General features: G+C 43.6%; 1 long non-coding RNA gene across 1 annotated transcript; it reads right to left on the bottom strand.

Annotated features, from left to right (window-relative positions):
• Positions 1–6,186: 6,186 nt before the first annotated feature.
• LOC143845194 (uncharacterized) lies at positions 6,187–20,314 on the bottom strand. Its single transcript, XR_013234310.1, has 3 exons — positions 20,178–20,314; positions 16,146–16,294; positions 6,187–6,247 (listed from the first exon to the last, which is right to left on the bottom strand). It is a non-coding gene; the product is annotated as an uncharacterized LOC143845194 (long non-coding RNA).
• Positions 20,315–20,619: the final 305 nt, after the last annotated feature.

The following is a 20,619-nucleotide window of genomic DNA, read 5'->3' as shown; positions in this document are numbered from 1 at the left end:
GGTCGTTTTTTGAAAACCTGTTTTCCTCTCCTGCTTTTGATTTTGATTGCCTCCTTCCTAAATTTCACTCTCTTTTATTGCAGTCCCAGAATGTCCAGGTTCAGTTCTGAACTGGGTGACTTCAGTAGTTCTTATTATCTACAGTTCGTATGTTGGAAAAGTTCAAAACGTTGTCTTAAATTTTAATAATAATGTAAAATACCAGTTTACAAAAGTTTTTAAAGTTTTGGAACATTCAAACCTCTGGATTTGCTTAGGAAAAAGAAATGGTCTAGCGTCATACATTTCAAACTGGATTAGCATCTTTAATAGAGATTAGTCAATTACAAACCCATGTTCATTTTGGTAGCCTTCCGAAGGTAAGAAGGGACGAGCAAGCTGTGCAGTCATTTGGAGTTTTTGGGACTTCAACAGATTAAAAGTTTTGTAACCATTGTTGACGCATTGCTTTTTTTAAAAAAATAGTAAAAATGATAATTACTAAATACCTACATTGAAATGTTTCGAAACATCAACTACTATAAGACATCTGAGGTTGGCAGTGATATTTACCAAATGAACTACATGAAAGCATTATTTGTGAGTGTGACACCATCTCTGATTAATTGCCCCGAGGATTCGCAGTGGTGATTTGCAGAGATGATAAGCCATATCCTCTATAGCAGGGGTAGTCAACCTGTGGTCCTCCAGATGTTCATGGACTGCAATTCCCATGAGCCCCTGCCAGCAAACGCTGGCAGGGGCTCATGGGAATTGCAGTCCACGAACATCTGGAGGACCACAGGTTGACTACCCCTGCTCTATAGCTTCAAATCAGCGTTGGCTCACAGCTGAAGAAGAACTGCATTCATCCATGCCAGCTAAAAAGCCAGTTTCATAAATACAAATTACTAATACGTTGTGCTCCAAATGTCAATTATGAAATTAATCTGGCTGGTGTTCACAAACAGTGGTACTAATTGCAGGCTCGGCAGGCAGCACAAATCTCATCGCATCAACTATAATATATTATATAACATTTGCTTGCTTAGAATATAATCACCCTATCAATTTACCAGGGAATTTGTTCCATGTCATTTTCTTCCACTTATTCCATCAATACAAACCTGACAATATAGCTGTAAACAAAACAACAATATTAATTCACATCTGTAACTGATTCGGGAGAAGGGGAGCCACGCAAGGCCTTGAAAGCGTTGCGTTTTGAGGGTTTTTAAAAAACGGCGTCAAAGCACTAACTTTGGCTGCGTTGCCTGATCTTTCTAGCTAGAGTGACATCAGCAGGAGAAACACCCACTTCAGTCCACCCAAAATGCAGCTCTTTATGGTGGTTTCAGTCGGAGAGATTTGCCTTCAGAAGCAAACACGAAAGCCGTGTAATACCTTTTATTAGGACAAATTGAAAATTGCACCAAACAATTTGCAAGCTTTCAAGTTCTCCAGAATGCTCCATCATTCTGGAAGTGACAAAAACTAAATGAGGGGGGTGGAGAAAAAGCGGTGGTCTCAAGTCATGGTCTTAAGACCTTGTTTTGTCAGCATCCTCTTGGAAATGCAGACCAAGCATTCAGATCTGAAAGCGCTAATATCAGGTTACACTCATGGGATTCTGGGACAAAGAAGCAAATTATGGGGGAACCCACCCTCCCAAACTAGCAATAGTCTGAATGTTTCTGTCTATCACCAGGCAAGATAGTCAGATCCATTAAAAGACTGAGAGCAGAGGAAGATTAGGGTAGTCTAGGCAGCAACAGGGCTTCCACGTGGCAGATTTCTCTCTCCATCTCCATCCCAGTCCCCCAGAAGTGGATCCCCTTCCCTGGGCCACCAGGGATTTGCAGTTTTAAAAATTGGCATTAGAACACTGTTAAAGCATCACACTTTGGTAACTATTGGCTTGGCAGGTTCTCTGAATTCACAACCCAAAAGCCAGAGCATAACCCACAATGTCCTCAACATACTGACATCACTTCCTGATGATGGTAGGACATCACATCCTTCCTCTCCCCTCCCAGATTGTGCCCCTCCATCTCCCGCCGGCAGTGCTGACAGACCTGGCAGCCCTACAAGAACCTGTAATATGCACAGCATTTAAATGCTAGCCCAAGCTGTGCACTCATTTGATGCAGAAATTACAGATGCCATAAGGTCCTCTAAGCATGTCTCCCCGCTGATTAGTACTCCTTGTCCGGATTGAACCGGAGCCAGCTGGCCTTTATCCATCTCACAGTATATGCTGGGCATTTGCAAGAGCCTGGCACCATTGACTGGGTTTAGTAGAGAAAGAGACATGCTGCTGTATATAATCATCCATATTATGATGGCCCAGTAGTGTGTTTGTCTACAGACTGACCACCTCACCTAGCTGGCAGCATCAAGCAGAGATTTATTGGCCATGATGACTGGAGTTGGGTTAAAGGAAATGGAAATGGAAGTCACATCATTGGACTCAATGACCATCAAGTCAGACTTTTCTCTGGTGAGACTTCCAATTATCAACCTTCATGTCCCTACCTGTTGATACACAAATATCAAAGTCTACCATACTACAGAAAGCCTAGCCAATCTCACACATGGTGTGAAAGGTTGCTTCTACATGACCCCCCATCTACTACATGACCCCCCATCTACATGAAAGGTTGCTTCTACATGACCTCCCATCTAAGGACATGTCAACTACTATGCTTTCATGAGTAAAGGGATATGATCCTGAACTGGAGAAGAGAGAATTCCAATAACTTACAATATAAGAAGAATTCAAGGTTTCTGTCAAAGGAATTAATTTGATTTAGTTTGGAAAAATGTTATAGAATACAAAAAAAACTTTAAATAGCAATGTTTGGGAGTTAATTACGTAAATATGTTAGTTTGTGTATTTAGTTAATTATATTGTGTTTGTTTTGTGGTTGTTAATTGGTTTTTCATTTTTCTTTTTTCTACACAGTACCCTTGATGTCACTGTTATTTTTTACTTTCTATGTTAAAAATGTCACTGTTATTTTTTACTTTCTATGTTAAAAATTAAAAAAAAATAAAATAAAAGGCACCAGACGTATAAAAAGCACCAACTAGTTAAATATTCCAGATAGAAGATTGAGCAAATGTGATGAAGTTTAATTTCAATTCTCAAGGAGGAAAATTTGGCTCACTGTGTAGGAATGCCAGGCCCCAGATGAGATCTGGGGATCGCCTGGAATTATAACTCATCTCCAAACTAAAGAGATCAGTTCCTCTGGAGAAAATGGATGCTTTGAAGGGTGGGTGCCATAATATTTTACTCCATTGAGGTCCCTTCCTGCCCCAAATCCTGCCTACACCTGGCTCTGCTGCCAAAGTATCCAGGTATTTCCCAACCCAGAGCTGGCAACCCTACCACTGGGCTTATCTGACTGTACATCTTGAGAAGTTTTCATAGGCTGTTCTGTTGCCTACAGAAGACAGCACTGTAACAAACTGATACCCTAATACAGTGTGTTGTTGTGATGGCTTAAACTCACACTGAGAACAACAAAAATCTAACTACAGGTAAACTTATTTTTAAGTTAGTTTTTAAGTGTGTGTCATGTGCTGTCAAGTCCTTTCCAACTCCTGGTGACCACGTAAGGGTGTCCAAAACTTTCTATAATGGGTAGCCTTCCTCAGGTCTTGCAAAGTCAAGGCCAAATCTTCCTTTATTGGGTTAATCCATCTCATGTCAGGTCTTTCACTTCTCCATCTGCCTTCAGGTTTTCTGGTCACTCTTGTCTTCTCATAATGTGATCAAAGTATGACATCGTAGTTTCTAGGGAGACGTCCAGCTTGATTTGATCCAGAATCCACTTCCTTGTCCTTTTGGCGGTCTATGGTATCCTTCTTCAACTCTCTTGAAACTCACAACTCAGATGAACCTTTTTTCTTCCTGCCAGCCTTCTTCACTGTCCATCTTTCACATGCATTTAAAAAATAAATGTCCAAGAGCTTGTCTGTCATCTTTTGTCCTCATGGTTAGAACAGGTAAGTTTATTTGGCAATTGGGAAGAATATAATCTCCTCCCCCCCTTCAAATCTGTGCCTTAATAGGCCTAGGATCTTTTTGTGTGTTGACTTTTTAGAATTTGTGGAAAGTACTTGGAATATTCCAGAAGGGGCCAGATACTCTCAGCTCCATCATATAATAAGGTGATCATATTGTCCCACTTTTGGAGGGACATCTGGGGGCACCTGGCAAATTGTACTTATGTTGAAATTATATATATATAGGTAAAGGTATCCCCCATGCAAGCACCGAGTCATGTCTGACCCTTGGGGTGATGCCCTCCAGCGTTTTCATGGCAGACTTAATACGGGGTGGTTTGCCAGTGCCTTCCCCAGTCATTACCGTTTACCGCCCAGCAAGCAAGCTGGGTCCTCATTTTACCGACCTCAGAAGGATGGAAGGCTGAGTCAACTTTGAGCCGGCTGCTGGGATTGAACTCCCAGCCTCATGGGCAGAGCTTTCAGACTATATGTCTGCTGCCTTACCACTCTGCGCCACAAAAATATATAAATTTTTGTTGCTCCATATAGACCAAATTTTAATCAAGACACCCCCCCCCCCCGGTCAATGGTGTCCCGCTTTACCAATGCTAAAATCTGGTCACCTTGCATATAACTGTAGTCCTGACATTTAGGATGTTTTTCTTCTCTAGTAGCTATTTGTGTACATAAATTGTCTTTGGAAATGCCAAAAGAGATCCCAGTTTTCTGAACTTTAGCTTACAGAGATAGCAGTAAAACATAATCTAGAGATAACGATAGGAACCAAAGTGTTCTGAACAGGAGGAACCAGTTGTGGGGGAGCAGTGGCAGATTGGCAGCCATTTTGAGATTATTTGTAGCTAATGTTTCACTGAGGTAGAGTTTCTTTCATACCACAGTCCTCTGTGGCTAACATCATTTAATAAAGCTTGCAGCAGCAAATATTGCATGGTGTCAGAAGCAGAAGTAATACGGGGAATCAAAAAGCAGACTAGCTGAAGCCTCCAGGAAAGTTTGTGTGAAAGACATGTTTCAGAGAACTGGAAAATGTGGAGACAAAGATTTGATTTTCACTTTGTTGCAGGTGGATCTGATAATAAAGACATGAGAATTGTGTCAGCACTGTTCCTCAAAATACATGGTGAAGCAATAGAGCTATTAAATATCTTACAGTGTGATGTCTAGGCAGATAAAAATAAACAAAGTTTTGATTAATACATTTGGAACATGCTACATCTTCCCAGATGCAAGGCACACATTCTTCACTAGGCCCTACAGATTACTGATTTAAACTGACTGGAAGGTATGTGTAAACTAAGGAGCTATGTCAATCACTCAGTTAAGATATAGTGGTCATTAATATGCCCAGTCGGGCTGAAGGTATCAGCTTGTCCTGGGATTGCATTTTGGGATTCCTTCTACAACCGAGGCTGCTGATGGAATCACATATTTCCTTTATTGTAACACATTTTACTAGTCCCTGCTTGGCTGAATTTAGCCATGGTTATCTGTGCTCAGATAACATCTAGGTTAGACTATTATTTGGAAAAACTTTGAAGTAAGTCCAGAAAGTCCAGTTAGGGCAGAACACTGTGGACAGACTGTTAACTAACTAGCACTCAAACAAAGAGAAACCGTGTAATGGCATAAAAACATATGTATGTGTATATATCTATATCTATATATCCTTATCCATGGTTCCTCTATATATTTATGAAACAGCCTGGGGGGTGGAACGTGTCTGGCTGTCCAAGTTGGAATAGGGCCAATCAGGGTGCAGGCAGCAAAGCTGTAGGCCCTGCCCCTACAGCACCCACCCTCTCTCACAGGGACATTAGCCACGTTCCTCTCAGATGTGCCAGAGACAAAGAGAGAGACACAGAGCTCTGCCAGACCAAACACAAGTCCTCTTTCCCTCCTATCGTTCCTGCTGCAAGGGAGGCAGAGAGAGACACAGAGAGCTGCCCCAAGCTGCTGACCAGCCCTGTTTCCCTCCTAAGAAGGGGCCCTAATTACCTGCTATGGCTCCTGCTGCCACGGAGAGAGAGACATAGAAAACACCACAGAAATGCACTGTTGTAAACAGATACGTGTGAAATGCAAACGGAACCGCCCAGCGTGGAGATCAGCCCAGCAGCGTTGCTCATCTCCGTCCCAGTTTCCTTTTCAAAACCTTTTCTTGCTGTTGGACCAGCATGCCATGGAACAGGAAAGGTGACTTCTTCCACTGCCATGTTCTAGCAACGCAAGCCTGTGGAAATGATAATAATGTCGAGGTCGTATAAACTTTACATGGTTCAATTTGTTGTTGAAAGAAAGGGAGAATTCCGGTGCTCTTCCTCCATCGAGCAATGTCGGTTGGTTAATGGATGGGTAAGAGGAAAGACTGTAAGGGGACTCCCCTGTTAATGCGAACCCTTGCCGTTTTATGGCGGCTGCACCCTGTATAGTGAGGCTGAAGCAGCTGTACCCATTACATACTCCTATTTCTGGGGTTTATAACTCAGCTGTAAAAATGTGCCCCAGGCAAAAGGTAACTGACAGGGTGTTACCCTTGATGTAGTTAAAACAACAACGAGAGCCCAAATTGCGAGAGGAGGCCTCCTTCGGCTCCTTTTTGAAAAGCTCCCATAGTCAGTGAATTTCTAATCAATCCGATGAGCTGTTATATAGCTGATTACATTTCCTAACTGCCTTCTGCACTAGGAGAAGCGATAAATCTTGTATCTCGGAACAGATCGTAGGGCTAGGAGTGGCTCCTAGCAGAGGAGACTACAGTGGTTTTGACTTCACTGCGGGGAATGAACAATGAATTTAACTCTTACTGGTACTGGAAGGCCATAGGCTGTCTCTCTGAAACAGGCAGTATCTGTGCACCTTCTAAACATCGCTGGGCATGCCTGTGTCGCTTGCTTGGCCATCTGATTTCAGAATTCCCTCTGGCATTTCGGACTGAACATGCAGACAAATGAGTGCCACTGAGAAATGGAGTAACATTTTGTCTGACCCCCTCAATTGTTTTGAGTAATGTCTTGCCTACTGAATGGATTTGAGAATGAATTTTCCAGTCAGTCCAGGGCTGTTCCTTACAAAAGAAGAAGAAGAAGAAGAAGAAGAAGAAGAAGAAGAAGAAGAAAAGAAGAAGGAGGAGGAGGAGGAGGAGGAGGTGGAGGAGGAGAGTTGGTTCTTATATGTTGCTTTCCTCTACCAGAAGAAGTCTCAAAGCAGCTTACAATCCCTTTCATCTCCCCACAACAGACACCCTGTGAGGCAGGTGAGGCTGAGAGAGCCCTGAGATTACTGAGTTGGTTCTTACATGCTGCTTTTCTCTACCAAAGGAGGCTCATAGTGCCTTATATTCACCTTCCCTTTCTCTCCCCACAACAGACATCCTGTGAGGTAGGTGAGGCTGAGAGAGCTCTCATACTGCTGTTTAGTCAGAACAGCTTTATCAGGGCTGTGGCGAGCCCAAGGGCATCCAGCTGGCTGCATGTGGGAGAGCGGGGAGGCAAACCTGGTTCACCATCTTATAACTGTACACTCCTAACCACTACTCCAAGCTGGCTCTCGAGAAACCCCAGAAGTGGCATAATTGTACAGAATATGGTTGGGAAACATAGCTCTGAGAGAATTCTGGCTGGTGCAAAGTCAGGTCACCCGGCTGGATACATGAGGAGGAGGAGTGGGGAATCGGGCCTGGTTCTGCAGATGAGAGGTTGCTGTTCTTATTCATAGCACCATGCTGGCCCTCAAGAGGTGGTCACCTGAAGCATTCATAGGTTCTGAGCTCCCAGTCCCCAAGAGTGTTACTTCTATTGGCCTCATACAATTTCTCTGTAAAACTCCCATAAAAATCAAATGAAGCATGAGCAGCAATATGAAAGGTCATGTCTAGTCTATTCCCTTGTCTGGGCAGCATATTGTGAACTAATTATGGGCACTTTCACATACACTAAAGAACACACGTCCAGTCCAGTTTAAATGCACTTTGCAGCTGGATTTTACTGTGTGAAATGGCAAAATCCACTTGCAAAGGGTCACTGAAGTGGATTGAAACTGCATTATTTAGTATGTGTGGTTTGGTCCAAGCTATCCCTGGCTGTTTCTTTGGACCTCCCCTCACCTGTATACTTTGTAGATGATGCATGGCTGCAGGGCACAGAGAGCCAGTGAGTGCTGTTCCTGCCCTGCTTTTGGCCTGGTAGTCTATGGCTCAGTTAAGAGCCCCTCTCAGAATCTCCATAATGCCTTCCCCAACTGGCTACCTGAACAAAGACTTGTGAAGGCTTTGTGTGGTTTGTGCAGGAGAAACCAGCATGCCTGGCTCAATGGATGGGATATGGATAGTCCTTTGATTAGGAACACTTAATCTTACTGTGCAAAAGGAATAGATTCATAGAGTTGGAAAGGGACCTCCATTGTCCTCTAGTACAACCCCCTGCACAATGTAGGAACTCACAACTACCTGCCCACCCACAGTGACCCCAATTTCATGCTCAAGTGATTCTCCGACCACCAAAAATCTCCAGAATCCAGCCTGGCCTGGAGGAAATTCACCTACCATCCCACAGCAGCAATCAGCAATTCCCAGGGTATGCAACGAAGGGGCCACAAGAGACTAACACTGGCACATCCCTTCCTGCCCATTCACTCACAATCTGCCTAAGTTCATAAAATCAGCATTTCTGGTTCTGGTTCTGGTCCGGGGCAAGAGAGAACAACTCTGCTCCATCTTCTATATGACAGCCCTTCAAGTATTTGAAGATGGTTATCATATCACCTCTTAGTCGCCTTCTCTCCAGGCTAAACAGACCAAGCTTCCTCAACCTTTCCTCATACGACTTGGTCTCCAAACCCCTCACCATCTTCATAGCTCTCCTCTGTACATTCTCGAGTTTGTCTACATCTTTCTTCAGTTGTGGTGCCCAAAACTGAACACAATACTCCAAATGAGATCAAACCAGAGCGGAGTAAAGCGGTAACATCACCTCACGTGATCTGGACACTATACTTCTTTTAATACAGTCCAAAATTCCATTTGCCTTTTTAGGTACCAATTCACACTGTTGACTGATGCTCAGTGTATGGTCTACTACTCTACACTGAGAAGAAACTCCTCATCCTCTCATAGAGGCATGTATCTTTTAATTAATTAAGAGAGCCAGTTTGGTGTAGTGGTTAGGAGTGCGGACTTCTAATCTGGTATGCCGGGTTCAATTCTGCACTACCCCACATGCAGCCAGCTGGGTGACCTTGGGCTCGCCACAGCACTGATAAAATTGTTCTGACCAAACAGTGATATCAGGGCCCAAGCAGTGAGGTGATTAGCCTCACCCACCTCACAGGGTGTCTGTTGTGGGGAGAGGAAAGGGAAGGTGACTGTAACCCGCTTTGAGCCTCCTTTGGGTAGAGAAAAGTGGCATATAAGAACCAACTCTTCTTCTTCTAATTAAGCTTATCTCATGGTAGTCATGTTTATGCCTTAATATTAATACTAATGATTGCTATTAAAATAATAGCTGACATTTATTCATTATTTATTCATTGTATGGCAGCATCACATACAGGAAGCATATAACAGTATAAAACATGTAGCCAGGTCATTACAACTGCTATAAAGACAGATTGGGCACTCCTCCTGAATACTAATATCTAAGTTTTCAAGCCATGCCATCACAGCTGAGGAGAATAAAGAGCTCCATTACATCTCCCTGGAAAACACAACATTCCACGCAATAATAATCACCTCTGGGACCTGGTGTTTTGCCCCATTTAAACAAGTGGTTTGCACAACTGACAACTCCATCTTCCATAATTTACCAGGCAAGTGAAATCCTGGCAATATTATGCTCCCATTGATTTTAGGAAATGGAATATTCAGGTCTAAATTTTAGTTTTCATGTTGGGTCACTTCATTGCATTTATGTACATGAGCCAGATGCCAAAGATCCAGTGACCATTGCCCCTGCATTTAGGGCTTAGGAAACAAACAATTGGTTACATGTTGACACTGGAAAGAATGGAATTCCACACAGAAAATAGCTATTTTCTGTAAGGGGAAAATATTACTCTAATATACACATTCGACAGCTACATAATATAGATTCTGAGTGCTTATCGTAACATTTTCTTACCGAACCCTGAAACTAACAAAACTTAGATGCAATATTTCTTGATTAGATTATCATTTTTTACAGCTCAGGTAGGATGATGTAGGAGTGAACTCAACCCAGTTAATCGCCATAAATAATGACAGCATCATTCCTTTGTCTTGTCCTTTGCACACACTAATGTGCCCTGACAGCCAGCTTTGCTCTTTTATTAACTCTCTGTCAGCTGTAATCAGTTACGGTGAAGGAAGGCAGCAAAATTTACATGTGCCAAGTCTCACCAATTCTTTCAGAAATATTCCAGAGTTGATCCTGCTGTACCTTGTTGGGAGGGATATTGCAGAGAAAGAAGGGGGGGGAGACAATGCTGGAGGAACGGAATTTGTTGTGATAATCCAAAGTACACTATTTGTACAAGAATATGTAATTATAAATTCCTTTTAACTCCCATTTATCATTCCCCCCCCTGACAAAAGCTAAAATACATAGGCTAAGGCAGCAGTTAGTCTACGCATTTTAGTTTTTGTCTGTAGTGCTGGTCATATTCATCTTTTTTTTTTCTCATAGAAGATTAAGGCTCCAGTGCTAAACACACTTACTAATGGGGGAGTCTCTCCTGCCTCATATTTTTTTACTCTGGAAACTAATAGTCACAGAAGAGGTTTAGCCTGACAGAGTATATGGTGCTACCTTCTGCAGTATTGCATGGGAAGTACAAAAAGACCCCTCCCCTTCCTCAAAAGATTATGCCCTGGTATATCTCACCAAGGAGAAGAGCTAGAGCTTGTCTTTCTGAGTTGCCCTTTTTTTGTTGAGGCCTGAACTAAGTACATCCATCGTTTGGTGAAACAAAGGTTGGGGCAAACTGTAGTTAATAAGCGACTACCTGATGAATTTCCAGAAATTCATAGCTGAATCCATAGCTGAATTTTGTCTGATAGTATATCGTTTGTGGATCTAGCAGAGTTAATAAAATTTTATTTATCCTCTTGTTTTGCTTCTGACAATTTAGAGTTCAGTCCTAAATTTCATACATTTTACTACTAAACTTTTAACAATGTGTGTGTTATCTCAGCAAATATGTTGAGACAAATAAATGGTGTATAATGGTGAATTCATCATTATACACCATTTATTCATCTCAACATGGTTGCTGAGATAACCTCTCTGTTGGTCCTTGGGGGTCCTTTGGTCCTAAAGAGGTGATTTCCGTGTGTGAAAAATGCATGTATTCCCAATGTGTGTGAAGGACACAGAAGAATGCATTGGTGATGATATCTAAGTTGCAGCTCTAGCTAAATGTAACAAAAAAACAAACAAAGCTATTCTTGATGCAATATGAAACTCAGCCAGAATAGGAAGGATGTTGCTGTTCTGCTTGTATAGCTAAGAAAGCAAGTATAAGTGGCTTGACACTGCTCTTGTTTCTCACCCTACCCTGACTGGCTGATCTTTTGTCACAATGAATAATAATATTATTAACAACAATTATAATACCTGGGTTTTTTGAACCCCACTTTTTGCTACCTGAAGGAGTCTAAAGGCAGCTTACAATCTTCTGCTCTTCCTCCCTGCCCAGCCCCACAACAGACAGCCTGTGAGGTAGGTGAGGCTGAGAGAGCTCTTGGAGAACCATGACTGGCCCAAGGTTACCCTTGTGAATGAGGAGTGGGGAATCAAACCTGGTTCTCCAGATTAGAGGCCATCACTGTTAGCCTCTCTCATTGATGCTGTGCAGCTGGGAGCAGGAAGGTAGACAAGAAACCTGGAAGAGAATATCCCACCAGAGAATCTTGGAATAGAATCACTGTCATTTCAAAACCTTATGAGTAGTAACTCAGTAATAAGAAGACATAAATGAAACATCTGAAATGGCTCCATTGGGATTTCACAGAGAGGGTGGTAGAAGATCCTTCAGGGATGACTGGACCTTTCTGAATTGATTAACAGTCCTTCAGGAAAGTCCAAGGTGTTTCTTATGGATACATCCAAAGAAAAATTACAAAAGGCTATGTTCAAGATTTGTCATGACTTTTTTCCACATTACTCAAGCAATGTTGTCAGGGACAAGAGAAGGAGCCTGGTTTCCACATTGCTACAGCAGTACTAGGCTCAGGGTACCAGCACTATGTGGATATATTCAACAAAAAATTACAGAAGGCTAAATTATGTTAAGTATTTGTTCTGACTGTTTTCTACATTCCTACAGCAGTGTCATTGGGGGCAAGAAAAGCAACTGAGTTACAACGAGACAGGGGATAAAAATGAGACATCTGAAAGGTCTCCACTGGGATTTCACAGAGAGGGTGGAAAAAGAGACCAAAGGAGAGCTGTTAGTTGGGGCAAAGTGACCCAGAGTGACCCAGCCAGGTTTCAATCATGCAAACCAGGTCAACCTGTTCCTCAGGCAACAGGTCAGATGTTGTTGAGATCTTTTTTTTTTTCATGGAGCTGGAATTGCACAACCACAAGGTCAAAGTGGAGCCACCTCATGGAGACTACCACAGCACATTTTTCAAAAACTTAATGGCAGCACTGTCTCTTGGGTCATCATTTCGTGTCCCCTGATGCCTACAGCTTCTCAGTTACATCATCATCATCATCAAATTTGCTACCTGCCACTCCCCAAAGGCTTGTGGCAGGTTACAGAAAGTCCAGCTAACCCCCCCCCCCATTACACATCCATTAAAATGGACAGATAACAATACAATAAAACAGCATAGCAACAACAACATGGCGGAAACCCCAATCCCTCCCTACCCCTACCTCTAGAGGGAGGAGGGAGGAGAGACAAGAATTTCAGATGGAATTTAACATCATTGATCTTCCTTCACTGCCCAAACATTAGGCCCATAGCATTGAAACAAGCCAGAACATTCTACAGAGGCAAAACTCTAGGATGCTCTGCATCTTCGGTCAAAATAAACACAGTAGGAAGAAACCCGGTGAGAACTTCTAGCATTAAAAATCTGCAGATTACAGTTTGTATTAAAGAGCTAACTCCCCCCCCCTCTGAGAAGAGACATCAGTGCTAATTAATGAATTATGAATCTCACAGTTTTAAAGCTAATTCTTGTGACACCTATTTCTGTTGGTAAGAAGAACATTTCCATCAACAGATCTTGTCAGGGCGCACTAATTAAAGCTGCTGCTGCTCTTAACTACGTTTTAAGACAACAGAGCTTTTTTTTAAAAAAAGGTTCGTATTTAGATTCTCAGTGCAGTCTAATTTGCATAAATTCTAATAAAGCATTATTAAAATCTATTAACACTTGTCTATGGCAATTAATTTTAAGTTTGCCTGTTTGAGTGACTGTGTTTCGTGGCAGGGAAGATAAGGGCGCATGGAACAGTCACTGTGCATGCAGCATGAAGGCGCAAGGCTTTCCAGAGAAGACAAGGATGAATAAATGTTGCCTTGGCATTCAGCGGAAAATTCTTGACTCTTTTTAAAGGGCCAATCCAATCCGAGCTCCCATCAGATGTTTACTTTACAATGCATTTATGATATATAAACCTGGTAAACACTACGATATTTCATTACCAAAACCCCAGCACAGGGTTCCCAGAAGAAAATAGCATTTTAAAACTAATATTGATTATTTAGTACAAACTGCAAAGATCATAAGTTATAAGGGAGAGGGAGGGAAAAAAACACCAGGGAAAGATTTAAAATTTTATTTTTATTTATGGGGTCTGACGGCTTTCATGGGAATTGGTCAGTATTCCAGTAAAAAAAAAAAAATAATCCTTGGAAGTGTGTTTATTTACTGCAGGGAAGCAAGCTTTCTTTCTTTACACAAATTACCAAGGAGAAAAATTATAGTGCCCTGCTAATGCTGACCATCTTTCATCCATTCCCTTAACTGTGATCCCAATAGTATGCTGGGGAGAGCTTGAGCCCCATATTTACTATACCCCATGGCCATAGAAGAAGAAGAAGAAGAAGAAGAAGAGTTGGTTCTTATATACCACTTTTTCTCGACCAGAAGGAGTCTCAGTGCCTTACAATCACCTTCCCTTTCCTCTACCCACAACAGACACCTTGTGAGGCAGGTGAGGCTGAGAGAGCCCTGATATTACTGAAGAAGAAGAAGAGTTGGTTCTTATATGCCGCTTTTCTCTTCCTAAAGGAGTCTCAAAGCAGCATACTGTCGCCTTCCCTTTCCTCTCCCCACAACAGACACCCTGTGAGGTGGGTGAGGCTGATGACAGCTTTGTCAAATGGGATTCTAGCACTTGTGTGGTATCAGGAGTTGGGGTGCTCCACCATAATCCTGGCAGGAGAAGAGTGTTTTTGTTGGCTCTGTCACCACTGTCCTTTGTCACTACTGGACTGCTCATTCTGTGAACTTGGGCAGATTGTGAGTGGATGGGCAGAAAGGACTGTGTGGGTGCTTGGCTCCATGGTCCATTCATGCATGCCCAGGCAAATTCTGATCGTCACTTTTTGACCAGAAGGTGGATTTCTTCCAGGTCAGATTAGCCAGGGATTCTGGTTCGGGGGGGGGGGGGATCATCTGAGCATGGAATTTGGGTCACTGTGGTGAGCAGATAGTTGTGAATTTCCTGCATTCTGCAGGGGTTGGACTAGATGACTCTGGGGGTCCCTTCCAACTTCATGATTCTGATGAACTCCTGATAACTGGCTCAGGCAAGGCTGGTTCCAGGTTTTGGGGGCCCCTGGACAGGCAGCACCCTGTGACACTCCACCTGCTGAATCATCCTTCTTCCACTCGCAAGCTCTTTTACTTCCCATGCTCAGCTGCTTGCACCATAGACAGGAAGTCCCTCCCCTCTGAAACTCCACCCTCTTTAGGCTCTGCTCCCCCAAGTCTTCGGGTATTTACCTGTCCAGAACTGGCAGTCCCATTCTGTTCCTAATTTTGTTCTACTAAATAAGCAGGATTGTGTCCTGAACAGATCAGTACTTTTCAGACAGCTTTACAAGGTTTTTCTTTGGGTGGTACCTACCAAGGGTTGTACTGTGGGAAGAGAGGATGTCATCCTTTTCCTCGAGTCTTCTCACAAATTCCTCGAGTCTCCTCACAAATTCATTCCACTTACTGTTGTTTCCTACTCTTTCTTGTGCCTTAGTTTTAAGCCAAGTCTGATGATGAAAAAAGGGGCATTTCCAAACAACTCAAAATGGTGGGCATAGGAGAAAACCGATAGCACAAATTTCCACATTTGGCATCCCAGAATTATACCCCATCAGTCACCACTTTTTAAAAAATGAAAACCGCTTTTCTGGGGATTCCTTTGCTGTGAGGCAAGTGAGGGGGCAATTCTGGTCTGTGCCCGATGAGGCAAATTTCAGTGTGGAAACGGACAAAACCTCAGCCCTTTAAAAATGCAAATCTGAACGATCCGCCTAGTGACCCAACATGGAAACAATCCATGTCTTCTGCTGCCAGATACTATCCTATTTGCACTCACCTCAACCCTGCAAGTTTCACTGAGCCCCACCATTTCCATTCCTTCGCATTGACCTTTTATAGTTTACCAGGCATTGCTTTGTTAATAAGCTGGATTTGTAAATGCGTAAAATATACAGAACGTTGATATTCTTCCCCTTGATATTCTTCCCTTGCGGGCGATGAAGGTGTTGTTGGAAGCAGAAAGAAACGTGGCCACCCTCATCACCTCCTGAAACTAACTGCTAGCCTTTTGAGACCAGTGATTCTGCCTTCCCAAGACATGGCTGGGAAGCGATGCTTTGCAAACCGAAAGGTAAGATGGCAGCCCCGTTCTCGATCAATGCGTTTTGAAGTGGCACTTCCATTCTGAGGTGTCCTAGAGAAGAAAGATCTCTAGTAAAAACATAATAGGGTTAAACGGAGCACATTAGGAGCCAGTCCTGAAAGAGATACTGAGAGCCTCCAGGGAGAAGTTGAGAATACACTGTTAAGCTATTTGTAGTTGAAGAGCATTTTGGAGTACTGGAAATTGTCCCTGTAGACAGTGCGTGAAGCTACACATGTGGTGTAGTTATCCAAGTGATAAATTGCATTTATCATGTACTTTTGAAAGACTCACCTGCCTTTTGCCCATTAATCTGTAAGCGCCTGGGAGTATTTGAACGCGGCCTCGGAGGGATTGGGGTTTTAGATGACTGGAACCTTTGTGGAATCCAGTTCTTTTTCTTCTGGTGTGGATTTTTTTCTTTCTGCTGTAGATTTTTCTTCCTGCCCAGATTAACACAGGTCAGAGGCTCAGTGGGAATAACTGAAGTATGATATAAGGAAGAAACGGATGTACTTTGCAGCACTGTTAGTTTAGTTTTCTAGGAAGCTGGAAATAAGGTCTCAGATTTGTAGGTCACAATCAGTGCTGCTTCTAAGATTCTCACAGTAAGAAGAGCTGATGTTTGACATTCCACTTTTCACTACCCAAAGGAGTCTCCGGGACATTCCACACAAGGACCAATGTTGCCAATTGCTTTCACAAAGCAGAAACACTATTTTAAATAGTGGAATCTCGGCATTCCGCATACTTGCATTTGTAGTGGAATCCAGTAGCGTTTCATTCGTTCCCCACAGGTTTCTGGTCTCGCAGGAATCGCTAGAAAGGAAGCGATTTTTTTCTGTGCTTGGTCCCACCCCTGGCCATCAATCAAACAGAACAGCCAATGGGCGGTTGTTATCATGCTCCCGAAAAGCCCCTTTCCCTTTAAGCACAGGTTAAAACACACACACACACACACACACACAGTTGCAACGAATATGTGTTGATTCTTCGCAACATAGAGACCCATCTAACTGGCATGTGAGCTGGCGATTGATCATTACCACGTTCCCCCGAGTGGAAAAAAAAATCCACCTCCCTCACGGGCACGATTTTTGGCCGAAATTAAAGGGAACTGGTGAACAGGGGGCTGTGTTGTGCTTGGGGACTTAGGGGAAGCACTTCTGTGGAGAGACTGTAGCTGGAGAAGCCTCGCTGGGTGAATGAAGCCTCGCTGGTTTGTTGCTTTCCCCGCTCAGAGGGAAAAAAAATGGCGATTGCTTCGCCGGAAGTTCGGAGGAGAGAGCCAGGGGGAGGGACTTTGTTGCAACCACTACAATGAGAACGCACAGGTCTTTTTTGCAAGTGTTGCAGGTTGTTGGCAGGAGTGTAGCGATTTTCTGAGGGTGAATCCACTTTTCCCGATTCCCCGAAAATCGCTTCAATGAAGTGATTTTGGCACTAGTGTTGCAGGAGTGTTGCAGATTGCTCATGACGTCATGCGTAATGCAGTTTTAGTGGCGAAAACAAAATGTAGTGCTATATTAAAGTCGTGAGGAATGGCCCTCCTCCTCCTCCCCTCCACCTGGAAGTCACATAGTTTTGTTTTTAATGTTTTAAAGAAAACACCCTCATACTGATATATCAGTATAAGCATGCACAACAAAACACACACATTTAGGTTCTCTGAATTTCCAGCTTTCATTTTTTAAAAAGTTTCCAGCCCCTTCACCTGTGGTGATACACCTTAATATCTCTGCACGGAAAGGGGCTACAGACTTCCTTTTCTTTTTTAAATGGTAGCTGGGAATTCTGAGAACCTGCTAAACCTATTACCACCACTGCAAAGCTATACGAACAGACATTGTTGGATGAAGGAGCGCAGTTCCTTAATCTGCACATTGGGAGGAGTGCCTGTAGCTAGATTGCTCACCATAACCTTGGAGGGTTGTGGGGCATGAGGCCTGGTCATTTTTTAGCTTTTCAGAAGTTCCTGTGTTTGCTCTAGGTAGCTGCTTTATGGCTGAAAGGTCTCAGCTAAAGAAGCAACAGACAGGAGTGGCAGAGAAAGCAAGTTCTATTGAGCTTTCATTCAGGACCTTCCTTAAGGTTGCCATGCTTTTGTTGGGGTCTGGGGATCCCCCGGGTTGGCCCCATCCCCCCTGCTTCAGGGGTTTAAGAAACTGGGGAAAATCATCCCCTAAAAAAAGAACAGGCAAGAAGCCTGGGGAAAAAAGCTCTGCAATCTCTAAGGCCCATGCTGCACACCTTGGATAATGCACTTTCAATGTGCTTTTGCAGCTGGATTTTCCTGTGTGGACTAGGAAAATCTACCTCTAAAGTGTAGTGAATGTGCATTATCTAATGTGTGCAGAATGGTTCTAAGTGACTTACCAGAAGTGAGGACTGTTCAGAGTTAGGAAGCCTGAAAAAAGCAATGTTTCTGGAAGGGATGTAGGGATGTGTGTGTGTGTGTGTGTGAGGTTCAGGTTTTGGGGCAAAACTGGTGGTAAAAAAAGTTAATTTTGCCATAGAATTTGGTCCAAACACCAAATCATATTCCCCCTTCCCAGTCTCACTGATTAACCATTATCAGCTTTTTCGCCATTGAGAACCCCCTGAAACATTCTTCAGGCTTTGAGAAACCCCACAAGTGGCACAATCATGCAGTATGTGGTTGGGAAGCATAGCTGTGTACAGGCCCACCCGAGGCCCCTCCCCTTCCCACTCCCTCCAGGCCCATCATTGGGCAGGTCAACATGATCATGTATGGCCATATCACCCAATAACCCTGGTTGAGAAAGCCTGCCCTATGTCATGGTGGCATTGGGAGGCAATGGGGTTTTATGTCACTTCTGGTGGAAACCGAAAGTGACAAGGCGGATGTGCTGGCACAGTGCAATGACCTGAGGACAAAATTTTCAGTGATATTAGTGCAGGGGCACAGGACAGCACTGGCCCTCTGGCCCTATCCCCATTCCCTCCAGGGGGATCCTGGCTGCAACTTGACAACCCTAGAAGAAAAGCGTGTCCAGCAAATCACTGGAAAGCAGAACAGACTGTCATTTTAGAGATTCAAAGACAGTATGTTAAAGATGCGATTGCTCATCATTGCACTGAACTCCCATGTCTGGTGTTCGTCTCTGGTCAAACAGGCTTTGCAGGTTAGTAGAACTCTACGGAACCTGCAAATGTAATCAACAGCAGGAGGAGATCAAACACTAGAGATCTAAACTAAACTCTGCAGTCTCTTTGAGTGTCCATAAATAGCAGCCCCAAGATTTCATTCTGCCCCAGTTGGGTAATGCATTTTCAGTGTGCTTTTCCAGCTGGATTTTCCTGTGCAGAAGAGTAAAATCTTCTTCTAAAGGGCATTGAAAGTGCATTATTCAACGTGTGCAGAATGTGATTGGGATCTGCTCTGGGTTGCTGTGCTGGGAGGGCCATGGATAAGATGTGCCATTTCCCAGAGTACAACTAGCCTCTCCCCCCTGGCATTTCTTGCCCCAGTAAGGAATGCATCTGAAGCAAAGCTGACAGTGTCCACTGGGTGTGTGCACCTTAAAATACAATGTATGTCTCTTATTATTAGGGTTGCTAAACTGTGGGTGGCACCTGGAGACCTCCTGCTATTATATTTTATTTCCAGATGACCAAGTTCTCCTGGAAAAATTGGCTATTTAGGAGGGTGGGATTGTACCCTGCTGAGGACCCTCCCGTCCCCAAATTCCCCAGGCTCTACTGCTCCTCCAAAAATCTACAAGTATTTCCCAACCCAGAGCTGGCAACCCGATTTACAATGCCATCTTCAACTGTGAAAAAACTAAGAAGAAACAAAGCAAAACCCCAGATGAGGAGCATCACACAGAGCCAGCTTGGTGTAGTGGTTAAGAGCGTCGGCCCCTAATCTGAAAAGCTGGGTTTAATTCCCCACTCCTCGACAGGCAGCCAGCTGGGTGATCTTGGGCTAGTCACAGTTCTCTTAGTGCTGTTCTGGCAGAGTAGTTCTCTCAGAGCTTTCTCAGACTCATCTACCCTACAGAGTGTCCGTTGTGGGGAGAGGAAGGGAAAGGTGTTTGTAAACTGCTTTGGAACTCCTTTGGGTAGTGAAAAGTGGGGTATAAAAAAACCAGCTTTTCTTCTGCTGCTGCTTGAGCTTCTTCCGCTTCTTGAAGCTGCTGAATTGAAGTAAAGCGCTTGGGGAGCCTTGTCTCCCTCGAACGTAAAGGCTGGAAGGAGAAGCGCTCCTACCAGCAGTCCGACAAGATCATGCTGTGAATATGGCTCCCAGGCCTCTTTCTTTACACTTGTCCTTTCCATCTCTAATGATTTGAGTTTTCTTACCTTTGGTTCCAGCTCTTTCTCATCACCTTTTCCTCCCCACCCCCCTGGCTGTCGGGTTCATTAAGCTTGCCGCGGAGGCCGCGAGGCTGCCTTTCAGAAACGCTGGGGTCAACGTTGTCTTCCGTCTTTTGTGGTGTTTTGCTGATGCGGCTTCCAAACACACATTTTCTAACTGGGAGTTGCCCCAGGCTTGTGAGCAGGGTAGAGCAGGTGTGCAGCTTCAGGTCTCCCCCTCCCTTTTTGGTGCTATTAAAAACACACACACATCACTTTCAGCCATGTTAAATGTCTCTTAGGATTAAGGGCTTATATATGTAGCATGGGGACCTCTCCGTGGCAACAAATCACATATCCTTTTGTGCATTTCCATTAGAGTTATGTTGGTGGTCATTGAGGAAATAATGCTAAACCAAATCCATTTTTGGTCTGGGACAGAAAGATC

Source organism: Paroedura picta, chromosome 9 (assembly GCF_049243985.1).
Source record: "Paroedura picta isolate Pp20150507F chromosome 9, Ppicta_v3.0, whole genome shotgun sequence".
Taxonomy (NCBI): domain Eukaryota; kingdom Metazoa; phylum Chordata; class Lepidosauria; order Squamata; family Gekkonidae; genus Paroedura; species Paroedura picta.
Note: the sequence above shows the minus strand (reverse complement) of the source record. Positions and strands in the feature narration are given on the sequence as shown.